Source organism: Pistacia vera, unplaced genomic scaffold (genome assembly GCF_008641045.1).
Source record: "Pistacia vera cultivar Batoury unplaced genomic scaffold, PisVer_v2 Contig374, whole genome shotgun sequence".
Lineage (NCBI taxonomy): Eukaryota > Viridiplantae > Streptophyta > Magnoliopsida > Sapindales > Anacardiaceae > Pistacia > Pistacia vera.
The window spans coordinates 103,195-111,164 of NW_022196195.1; the positions used below are offsets into that span (position 1 = coordinate 103,195).

The 7,970-nt window shown below is 37.9% G+C and overlaps 1 non-coding gene across 1 annotated transcript; it reads right to left on the reverse strand.

Annotated features, from left to right (window-relative positions):
- Positions 1-6,038: 6,038 nt before the first annotated feature.
- LOC116140671 lies at positions 6,039-6,145 on the reverse strand. The gene has a single exon (XR_004129681.1). It is a non-coding gene; the product is annotated as a small nucleolar RNA R71 (small nucleolar RNA).
- Positions 6,146-7,970: the final 1,825 nt, after the last annotated feature.

Consider the following 7,970-nt stretch of genomic DNA (forward strand, 5'->3'; position numbering starts at 1 on the left):
TTCCTCTATTCCATGCCACTTCATCTTTGATTGATCAAAGTTTCATTTGATTTTTGTTCTTGGTTCTTAAGGCTAAAGAGGATCTAGCAAATCCCTCTTTAGTTTGTTGGGGATTATCTTCGCATGGACTATCGCTGGTTCGATCCTATTCTTGGGTCGGTAGTGAAACCCATTCCAAGACAAGTTGGAAGAGCCTCCAAACGTGGGTATGGTTTCTTAACCTTGAGCTGATTTTTCTACAGATTCTAATATGATGTATAAACTGTAAATTTGTGCCCTGGTCTTGGTTCAAAGAAATGATCTATGATGTTTTTGTTTTTGTTTTTGTTTCTACTGCCATAACTTGATCGTTTCCTTACAGTTTGATTGAAGAAAATGAAGTGTGGATGTTGACTGTGGTAAAAACTTGTAGTATTGGAGGCCACATGGTGTTGAATGGTTGCTATTAGAAGTGTTGATGTGTTGTTTGCATTAGCTTACAATGTTATAACAATAATAGATGATTATATGTAACGGACCGCCTGGCTCTGACCCAGCACTGTCCGACCCAGCTCACCTGGGCAGGTATTGTCCCCCCCACCCCCCCCCCCTCCCCCCCCCCCCCCCCCCCCCCCCCCCTTAGGGATTTCTTCGCCTCCCCCATGGCTCGAACCCATGCCCAAGGCTATAGGCAAATGGGAAGCACCATGAGTACCATCAGGCTAGCTACTCTAAGGGTAAGAGAATGAAAAATGCTAGAATGATGAATGAGAAGAGTAGTAGAAATGGGTTGATGCTTTGTGATCATCACCCGACGGTTATGAGAATCGGTTGATGCTTGTGATCACCACCCGAATAGCCATTAGAAATGGTTTGATGCTTTGTGATCATCACTCGATGTATTAGAAAACGGGGGGATGCTTTGTGTCCACCACCCGGTTAGTTATTAAGAGGGGTTGATGCTTGGTGATCATCATCCGACATTTATTAAAGTGGGTTGATGCTTTGTGATCATCACCCGATAGTGATTTACAAGAACCGGGTTAATGCTTGGTGATCGTTACCCAAAAGTCATGAGAAACGGGTAGGTGCTAGGTGGTCTCCACCCGATAGTTACGAAAACCGAGTAGGTGCTTCGTGATCCCCACTCGGTAGTCACTAAGAACGGGTTGGTACTATGTGAATTCCACCCGATAGTCATGGAGAGTGAGATGGTGCTGTGTGAACGCCATCCGGCCGTACCTCCGGTAAGATGAGGCCATGACGTTTAGTAGAAACAGAAATAGAAACCAGAAACAGTGTAAGGAAAGAATTAAGAGTAATACATACGGGGACAGACAGATAGAGGGTTTTACTTACTGAGCATTATTTTGTGCTCACCCCGTTATTTTTCCTTTGTGGATGCAGGATCTAGGTGTTGATGTAGTCGGAGGGGCGTCGCCAAGCGAGGAGCAATAGCTACACTGTTTCCCCTGTTTTGTCTTTTAAAATGACTTTTGTAAACAATACTCTTTGTGTATAAAAGACATATGACTTATAATGAAAAGAAAGTTTTTGGGCCCAATTTTCTATTGTTATTATGCATGCATTGTATTAACTTTCAGTAGTTGTTACATTATAGAAATGAGATTTTACATTTTCTTTAAGATGTTAAAGACTATTAAAGGGAGGTTTATTTGATCCATAAGTTGACCTATTGGTTAATTGTCAATAGGAATTGATGTGGCATAGTTTAATATGAAATTCGGATTTGGTAAGCTTAGGGGTTATGTTAAACATGCTTCAGTATTTCGACCATAACTTGAGTTATAAAAATCTAAATGAGATGATTCTTAAAGCACTAGAAATTTAAGACATAGGCCTACAACTTTTATGTTTAGGACAAGAGCCAATTATATTAGCAAATGGATGGAAAATGGCCTGAAGTATAAGCTTTTGGTTATTAAAGTTTAAGATTTAACGTAATTAATTCTTATGATTATGAATTGATTATATATTGACATGATTAAGCCATGTACTAATGTTTACCCATTAGTTAGATGATCTTTAAAAGATATAAATGGTCATGATGTCAATGCATGATTAATGTTATGAATTGGCATGAAGATGCAATGTAATACATGTTTTAAGATGATGAATGTGAGCAAGAGGTTATGTAAATGGATTGATAATCCATAGATGAATTAAAAGTGTTAATCTTACTAAAATATGTATTTACATGCCATGACATGTTAGAGCTGCATATAGACATGATGGAAAACGCGTAAGCATATCCTCGTATACTGGTTGAGGAAAGATGAATATATGCTTTAGATGCTAAATAACGCATAAGCACACCTCCCGATAATATGACTCTAGATGAATTTGAGGCTAGATGATATGAAGTGCTTAAGAAAAGTCTGATCGGCTACATGTTAAATGCTTCATATGAATTTAGTTGCATTACATGAGTTATGATGTTATTTACATCATGAGATGATTTACACTCATGTTAGATGATATTTAGATGGTATATCATGACATGTAATGTGTGTGTACTATGTTTTCATACTTATTTGTATGTGTATGCATTGATGTTTATATAGCCATAGGATAAAATGATGAAAAGCATATGAATTAGCAAAAAAAATAAATAAAATAAAATAAAATAAGGGAAGTATACCTAGATGAAAAAGATAAGTGATGTGTTAACGAATATGTTTAAATGAACGGATCATTCCTTACTGAGCGATTAGCGCTCACCCTTTCATTGTTGATTGCTTTGCAGGTTGACTAGAAGTGAATGATGCTAGAGATAGCGAGGCTACACATGAGAGGAGATTTTTTATCTTGATGTAAATAATGTAAATAATAAATATTTGTGAAATACCTTTGGAAGCTTCCACCCTGTAAATATGTTTTGATTGTGTAATTTCCGGACAAATTCTTAAAGTTTTTGAAATTATAAGTTTGGATCCTATGTGACATCTTATATGCATGTTTTGGATATTATTATTATTATCCTTACATAGATTTTTTTCTAAATACAACTCGTTCTCTAGACATGTATCCCCGGGATTCTCATTGAGGGATATTCAGAGGATACTTGACTGGAGGGGGGTTTTATATTTGGTATCAGAGTAAGTATTTTGTTACTTTAAAAAGGGGTGTTTTAAGATGTTTTCTATTACGGCGTCATGCATTTATGAGAGGTGATGACAATATCCCTCATGTAAAGTTCCGCTACTCTAGTTGTCCTATCGTTGTAAGTGTGTTTACCTGATTTTATGTAAGGATTGATTTAGATGATTAACGCTATATGTGTGACTGTGATAGGGAATAAATATGAGGAAAGCCAGGAGAACAGATCTAGGTCGCAATGATGCTTCGAATGCACAAGATGTTCCAACTGCACCTGAAGCTTCTAACCCAGTAGCTGCTGCTTCAAGCGCTCAGGGTTTAGATGTTGTAACAGTGGAGCATATGACTAGGAGGCTGTTAATAGAGCTTTAAGGAGAAACCTACCAGAAAGTACAGGCACTCCGGTGACAACAGTGACGACCAATGTGGTACCAAGTCAAGCGATAGGGACAAGTACCCCAAAAGCAATGGTTTCTCCAAAGCAGATTGAACTGATTTATGGCCTCTCAAGTAAACATCAACCTCCAGAATTTAGCGGCACTAATGATCCACTAGTAGTAGAACAATGGATCAAGTTGGTGAAGAAAGCTACTGCTCTATTTCCTATGGCGGATCAAGAGAAGATCTGGTATGCTACGTACCTATTGAGAGGAGATGCTATGACATGGTGGGAGCTTATGGAGCAGACTCAAGACACCACCACTCTCACTTGGTTAGGGTTCAAGGAATTATTTGAGGAGTAGTACCGAATGGCGAACATCATATCATTTAAACTACAAGAGTTTATTAGTCTGCAACAAGGAAATATGACGGTCAAAGAGTATTCAATCAAATTCAGCTCCTTGGCTAAGTTTGCACCCACATTGGTCAGTACACCACACACCCGATTGGAGAGATTTGTGGGTGGACTTGATAATCCGAGAATTATACTATTTTATTTAGGCTTTTTTGCCGGATTTTATATACTTCTTAGCTCGTTTATGCCTGAATTGCTACTTAATTCTATTTATTTTATGTTTTAGGCCAAAACAGACATTTTGACCGAATAATGAACGAATTGGAGTTTCTGGACTCAGAAGTCAGCGAATCTCTGATGTTGGGAAAGTTCTGAAGCAGAGTTAAAGCACTATGAGGCTTGTTCCAATGGGAAAGCATCGAGGATCGAAGATTCATGCAAGGAAACAAGCAGAGGGCAATTCGGTAAATGCAAAATTTTCCAGGAAAGTTCGCCGCGGCAAAAGAAGTCAAGAACGAGATTCAGTTTTAGTTCATCGCCGCGGCGAAGTCTGCAAAATTTTGTTTCTCCAAAACGCACAGTTTTATTTTAGGAAAGTTTTAGGTTTTTGGGGCAAACTATTAAAGAAAAACTTAACCATTTTGAGAGGGTTCGTCTAGAGTTACCTGTTTTTGTTTTCTTTAGAGTAGATTCAACATTTTTGTAGAGAAAGTAAGAAGATTTGAGCTTCAATCTCGTGGATTCTTCAACTAGGGGAGATCTCTTTTCTTTTCTCTTTGTTTTAATATGTTGATTGTTGGGTTTATCGTTTTTCTTGCTACTTGTGTTGATTTAGCTATGAACTAACGCATTTTGGGTTAAGGTTCTGATGTAATTCGGATTTTCATGGATTGATCAATGGATTTTTATTACTTCCATATGCTATTGCACAGATTGTGTGGTTATTCTATTTTTTATTGTTGAACATGATAAGATTGAGAAATGAATCATGTTAAGCTTCTTGGGTAATCACCATTGTAGTATTGAACGCTAGAGATAGGTTTGAGAATCAGTGAAATCAATCTAGGATTCCTTTAGCTTATTGAACTTAGAACTATTAATCTTCAAATTGTTAGGTGCGGAAGTTTAATAGGGAAAGGTAGGAATTCTAGCCTGAGAAGGTATGTTTTACAATGTAGAGAATTCGATTTATAATTAGTGCTTGTGAATGTGGAAGTGGCATAATCCGTAGAATTAATCCATAGAGTCCAAATGAAGTCAAAACCCTAACCGTTTGTTTAAATTGATATTACTCGTGCTTTTAAATCTTGCTTTCATTATTAGTTTTTAATACTTAGTTGATTTTGTTCTCAATTTAGTTTTAATTTCTCCACAAATCCAAACAATTTTGATTTCTCTAACTTGAAAACAAATAGGAAATTCAGTGCTTAGCAACCAATCCTCGTGGGAACGATACTCACTCATCACTTTATTGCTTTGTACGACTAGTGCACTTGCTATATTTGTATGCTGTAGTAGCAACGCATCAAGTTTTTGGCACCGTTGCCAGGGATTGATTTTTTTGTTAACATTGAGTATTTTTCGTGTTAGCTAGATTGGAGTTTTATTTTTGTTTTTCTTTGTTTGTTAGTTTAATTTTTGTTGTTCTTTTCTATTGGCTTCTGATCTCATTTTTTTTTTCTCTCTTTCTGTGTAGTTTATGTGAAGAGCAAGACGTCAGCGAGTGGTTCTTGTTGATCTAGAGATTAAGAGAACCACTAGAAGACTTGACAGAGTGAGAAGAGAACGAGAGGCTATAGTTGAGCCAGAGGTCATAGTTATCGAGATGGCAGAAAATAAAACATTAAGGGAATTCTCAATTCCCACAGTTAAAGGTAGTGGGTCGAGCATAACTAGACCAATGGTACAAGCCAACAACTTTGAGATAAAGCTGACAATCATCCATATGATTCAACAGTTGATACAGTTTAAGGGAGATTTGAAGGAAGATCCAAATCTGCACATTGCCAATTTTTTGGAGATTTGTGATACTTTCAAGTCAAACGGAGTGTCAGATGACGCCGTCAGATTGAGATTGTTCCTGTTTTCATTGAGGGATAAAGCTAAGGGATGGTTAACGGCACTACCATCAGGAACGATCACAACATGGAATGAATTAGCACAGAAGTTCCTGACCAAATTCTTTCCTCCAGCAAAATCAACAAAACTGAGATATGATATCACATCATTTATATAGGAAGAGTCTGAATCATTATATGAGGCTTAGGAAAGATACAAGGAATTACTGAGGAGGTGTCCACACCACGGGTTGCCAGTTTGATGCAAGTCCAAACATTTTATAACGGATTAATGGTAAATGTGCAAACTATGGTAAATGTAGCATCAGGAGGAGCACTGCAAAATAAGACACCGAAAGAAGCTCATGAGTTGCTTGAAGTTCTGGCAAGTAACAACTATCAAAGACCTAATGAGAGGGTGCAACCGAAGAAATCTATGGGTCTTCATGAAGTTGATGCATACAGGACCATTTTAGCCCAACTCCAGCACCTCAAAAATAGTTGGGAAGTATGTAGGTAAATTCTATTCAAGCTCCTCAACTAATTTGTGAATTTTGTGCGGGTGGTCATGTGAGCAATGAATGCCAAGTGGGGAACACGTTTACTTCAGCATCTTCATCGTCAGAACAGGTTAACTACTTGGCAGGAAATCAAAGGCAACTGAACAATCCGTACTCCAACACATATAATCCTTGTTGGAGGAATCATCTGAACCTATCTTGGGGCAATCAGAATCAACAAAATCCACAAAACAATCAATGAACCAAAAAGCAATGCCAAACAACTAAGCAGGGGTGAACAATCAACCAAGAGAGCAAAGAGTGACCAAACTGGAGGATATTTTGGAAAATTTATGCAAGATACCCCAGGTTTCATGATTGAGACGAGGATGAATTTTAGAAATCAAGGGGCGTCCATTCGGAACTTGGAGGTACAGGTGGGGCAATTGGCTAATAAGCTAAATAAAAGACCACAGGGTTCCCTACCAAGCAACATAGTGAGTAACCCACATGAGCAAACAAATACAATAACCTTGAGGAGTGGGACAGTTTTGGAAGAAGTGGAACAATTAGGGAAAGAAGAAAGTCCATCAAAGGAGAAGGAAGATTCCAATGAGGAAGTTGACGAAGAAATAATTGCTGAAGAGAAACCAACCAATTCTAGGGAAGATGAGCAAAAGCGGGAAGAAAGGCAAAGACAAAAGAAAGAGAAATTTCCATTCCCTGAGATCCCATCAGAGTTGGCACATCACACCCCTCCCGTGCCTTTTCCTCAGAGACTCAAGAAAAAGAATCAGGATAAGCAGTTTTCTAAATTCATTGAAATATTTAAAAAACTGCATATTAACATTCCTTTTGCAGATGAATTGCAATAGATACCGAGATATGCGAAATTTCTCAAGGAGATTTTATCTAACAAAAGGAAGTTAGAAGATGAGGAAACACTGATGCTCACGGAGGAGTGTAGCGTAATTCTACATAAGAAGCTGCCTCCGAAGCTCAAAGATCCAGGGAGTTTTACTATTCCTTGTATTATAGGAGACATTACTTTTGAGAGAGTTTTATATGATTTAGGTGCCAGCATCAATCTAATGCTTTTTTCTGTTTTCAAGAGATTGAGAATTGGTGAAGTGAAGCTAACGACCATGTCGTTGCAGCTTGCAGATAGATTCATCAAATATCCGAGGGGTATAGTAGAAGATGTGTTAGTGAAGGTGGACAAGATTATCTTTCTGGCGGACTTTGTTGTTTTGGACATGGAAAAGGATAAGGAAATGCCTCTCATTTTGGGAAGACCATTTTTGTCCACCAGAAGAGCTCTCATTGATGTGCAAGAAGGAAAGTTACTGTTAAGGGTTCAAGATGAAACAGTAACGTTCAATGTTTTTGAGGCTATGAAGTTTCCATCAGAATCGGATTCGTGCTTTAGTGTTTATGTGGTGGATAAACTAGTAGCAGAGGCTATTGAAGAGAACACTCTGCAACTACCTCTAGAAGCGTCTATTACTCAATCAAAAACAATAAAGGTAGATGTTAGGAAACTACCCGGATGCACAGTGGAAAACAATATTTTACAAC